At 37.0% G+C, this 4,639-nt stretch overlaps 1 pseudogene; it reads right to left on the minus strand.

Annotated features, from left to right (window-relative positions):
• Positions 1-3,090: 3,090 nt before the first annotated feature.
• Positions 3,091-3,960, minus strand: LOC125155522 (translin-associated protein X-like; annotated as a pseudogene).
• Positions 3,961-4,639: the final 679 nt, after the last annotated feature.

A 4,639-nucleotide genomic window follows, 5' to 3' on the forward strand; every position in this document is an offset into this window, starting at 1 on the left:
AACATATGAATTTTAGGGGACCACATTCTTTATAATTCTGCCCTGGCTCCCCAAAACTCATGTCTTTGTCACATGCAAAATAAGTCCATTCCATCTCAATAACACCAAAAGTTTTAACTCATCCCAGCATCAACTCAAAAGTCTAAAGTATAAAATCTCATCAAAATCAGATACAGGTGAGACTGTGTATATAATTCATCCTGAGGCAAATTGCTACGCAGATGTGAACCTTGTAAAGCCAAACAAATTACAAGCTTCCAAAATATAATGGTGGGTCATACGTAAGATAAACATTTCCATTCCAAGAGGGAGTAAAAAAAATGAAGAAAGAGGTAACAGGTTCTAAGTAAGTCTCAAACCTAATGCTGAAAAATAACAATAAACCTTAAAAGTCAAGAATGATAAGCTTTGGCTTACTGCTCAGTCTTCACAGTCTCCTGGGGTGGCAATGTCACTACCTGGGCTCAGGGGGAGAGCCCTGTAGTGGCTCTCTACCTGGGTCCTACCAGTCTGACTGGTGGCTCCATCCTTTAAAATCCAGGTAAAGGTAGACATGTCCACTTGGGCTTTTACACACTGCTTGCTGGTGAGGACTGTGGCTAGAGGAAGCTACTGAATTTGCTTCCTGTGCACTCCTGAGTGGAGGCTATCATTGCACTAGAGCCTACCAAAACCATACCTGGGACAGTGAAGGAGCCTGGTGCCAGAGTGTGAAGGGAGCCTGCAAGGTTAGGTGGCACCTGGCACTGTGTAAACAGTGGCTCACAAAGGCACAGGTCCTCCTTTGAAACCACACTTCCTCCCAGGTCCTTACATTTTGGGCCCGTGATTAGTAAAACAGACCTGATGATCTCTGAATTGCCTTTGGAGTCATCCTTCCATGGTCCAGAACAATAGCTCTTGGTTTCTGGTGTGATGGCTGACCCACACAAATCTTCTCAAATGGCCAACTGGCCACAGCCCTTAGTGTTCTCATATTTATAATATGGATAGGCTGAGAACTTTCCTAAGTTTTAAGTTCTACTTCCTTTTTTTCTTAATTCCATCTTTAAGTCATTTCTCCCTTCACATAGTTTATTTACTATAAGCAGTCAGAACCTTCAACGTTTTGCTTAAAAATAGCTTCAAATAACTATCCACTTCATTACTCACAAGTTCTACCTTCCACAAAACAATAGAACACAAACACAATTAAAGCTTCAGATGCTTTATAACAAGGTTTTCCTTACCTTCTGTTTCCACTAACATGTTCCTCAGTTCTATCAGACCTCACCAGAATGGCCCTTACTGCTCTTATATTTACCAACATTCTGTTCAGGATTACATGAATATTGTTCATGTTTAATGCTTCATCTATAGCTCTTTTCTTTCTGAGCTGTAAGAGAATCACCTTCAAAGGTATGCCCATGGCACTATAGGCATTTTTTATCATCACTTCAACACTCTTCCAGGCTCTACTCATTCTCCAGGATCAAAGCTGCTTTCAGATTTTTAAGTATTGGTTACAGAAGCACCTCACTTCTTAGAACCAATTTCTGTTTTAGTCCATTTGGGTTGCTGTAACAAAATTCTATAGACTGTATGGTTTAAAAAATATTTATATCTTAAATTTCTAGAAAATGGAAGTCAAAATCCAAGTTGCCCATACACTCAGTGTATGGTGAGGGCCATATCCTGATTCATAAAAGGCTGCATTCTTGTTGTATCCTCACCTAGCAGAAGAGGCAAGGGAGCTCTCTGGAATCACTTTTAGAGGACACTAATCTCATTCATGAAATCTCCACCCTAATGATTTCCCAAAAGGCTCACCTCCAAATTTAACCAACCAACCTAATGCATTATGCATATGTATATTTTATTTCCCTTTATATGACTTTTTTTTTTAATTTCACTTTCAAAGGATCAGGTTCTTGCAAACAGAGCAGCTAATCTTTCCAAAAATAAAATCCAGTACATAGATTCCCAAAATTCACAAAACCAAAAGGAAATGTCTGGTTGTCAGCCAAAAGTATTATGCTCAAGTCAGTTTCATATCACAAGGAAGAATCTATAACGAATTTCATAGGCAAACTCCAATTCTAAACATTACTAGAGACTACCATTGCTATTCCCAACTCTGTTGACAATTGTCTTTTTGCTGAGATGTACATGATAAATTTTCTGTGGCAACTTTTTTACTATCAAATAACACAATCTGACAACTATAAAGGTTTGAATTAACTTAGTATTTGGAAAATTTCAAACTTCATTATAATTACTTAAATGTAATTTGTTATAAATGCATTTACAAGAAAACATGCCAAATGTAATATAATGACAACAAAAGAACTGCTAATAACCATTACTAAAAGCTTTTTCAGATGTATGTACAAGTGCATAATTAAACTTAAATACCACTGAAAATATTAGCTCCAATTCGCTATCAGACTTTCTGTGATAAAGGATAAAAATTAAATGTAAAAACTAAAATCAGGGTATCTGTCGATTTTTCTGGAAGGTTGTTTCAAATGGATTCAAAATCGCCTGAACACTGGCAAGAATACAATATGAATTCTCACTATAAAACCTCATAAAATTAAGTACACTGATAACCTGATATATATTTTTTTAATTATTGTTCTGTGGAATAAACCTATTTTGGAGACTTGGCAAAATATTACCAAGAAATTTAAACAGGAAAGTCAAGTCCAGATGTACAAGTAAGAAATCTTTTTTCTATATATAACAAAATCACTAAGTTAAATCATAAATGACTTCCACTAAATATTAACACTCCAAAATTCACACAATATGAATTAAAATAGGTATAGCAGAAAGTGCTCTCTGAAGCATGTTCACATTCCTAAGATAAACAACGAAGTGTAGCCACCAAAAATTCAGATAGGCATAGGTGCAAACATTTGCATGCAAACTTTTATAAGACATAAGAAATTATTTGTTTTCATAATTTTATGTACTGCTTATATACATTTTAAAACAAGTACAACTGAAAACATTTCTACATAAAAACCACAATAAACTCAAGTGAAATACTAAACAATAGTCTTACAAACTGATCTCTCAAGAGAATAACAACTGAAGTACGGTATTCTAAGAAATGCCCTTATCTTGATCAATCATTTCTGTTTTAACTGAAAAGACATCTGCCAGCATATGTTCTGGAATTTCTGAACCTCTGACTTTAAAGGCATAACCAAGTATTATCCACTTTGGCCAAACTTTGTCTCAAGGTATACAGCTTCTTAGAAACTGCATAAGGTCCATATTACCAGTGAATAAAAACCCATCATAAACCTGATGTAAAAACTGGCTCACCTCAAAAGGGGGTGTCAATGTCCCCCTTTCCCCATCTGTTAATACACATCCGCATCAACTCTCCAGTTAAATGAGCCACTTCCAGAAGGTAATCAACAGGGGTGATTTTTAGTTTCCAAGTCCCAAACTGCTTATCCTGTGCATCAAAGGAGGGGGTCTCATTTTCTTTTCCATATTATTCTGTGGTAAATATCAATTATTTAATTTCATCCACATTGGTAAGTGATCATGTTCTAATGAGGTGCTGAAAAGAGATAATGCCCACATATTCCCTCAGTCCTATAGTAACGGCTCTATGGAATTGGTGCATGTCTTCTCCTGAGAGCTCTTGAGCTACTTGTAACACCTTTTGTCTAATACCATCCAATTTAATTTCCGAGTCAGTCAATATTTCTTCCATATCAGGAGAACTTGTAAGCCAATGGAGATGAAAAATTGTCCTTCTATGTTTAACAGTTATATGTCCATAAAGTTTCACAAGTCTCTCCTATTTCTCATGTTTTGCATCAAGTTTCTGCTGAAATGATTTGAAGGCCAATATCATAAGTGCAGGTGAATGAACATCCTTCCCTTCTCTTCTCTGGTTATGTGGGGAACTGTTATGTTTCCCTTTCCTGAACCTCCTGATCCTTCTTTGCTGCTCATGTTGGCATGGCCTACAGTGAGATGAGCAGAGACTGAGGGCCTTGGAGCCAGTGGAGTGTGGAAGGTGCTGGCTGGAGAGCCTGTCGAGTAGCCCTCTGCAGCCAGCCAAGACAACGCAATTTATTAATTTACTGGTGTAAATAACACACACACACACACACACACACACACACACACACACACATACTTGGCATACCTCCTAATGATATGCTGTATTCTTATGATGAATTTTGAAAACCAACCATATTAACTTTAGGAACGGTGGTAAATCTTGGTGTTTGGTTTTATGTTTAAAGACTAAAGGCTCTTGGTATTTAGTTTTATGTTTACTTGGCTAGGACTTATGTTGTGTTTAAATCTGCTCTAGCTGCAGATGTCAGAAACTAAAATTCCTTTTGCAGCTTTTGTCTCCTCTGTTGTCTTGGATTTCCCTTGAGACTCCTTATTGAATAGGGTCTGAGTCTTACAATTCTTTTCAGCCTCAATTCCCAGGTAGCATATAGAAGCCTGTTGATGTGGCAGTAAGATGTGGGGCAAGATAAATGTTCTCTAGTGGTAAGATCAAATTGGGTCATTTTCTGGTATGTCTATGTCCCTGAACTGTGATCTTCACAGGTGCTACTCAGCCTTTTTCTTTTTCTTTTTCTTTCTTTCTTTCTTTCTTTCTTTCTTTCTTTCT

The sequence above is a fragment of the Prionailurus viverrinus genome, chromosome F1 (genome assembly GCF_022837055.1).
Source record: "Prionailurus viverrinus isolate Anna chromosome F1, UM_Priviv_1.0, whole genome shotgun sequence".
NCBI lineage: Eukaryota > Metazoa > Chordata > Mammalia > Carnivora > Felidae > Prionailurus > Prionailurus viverrinus.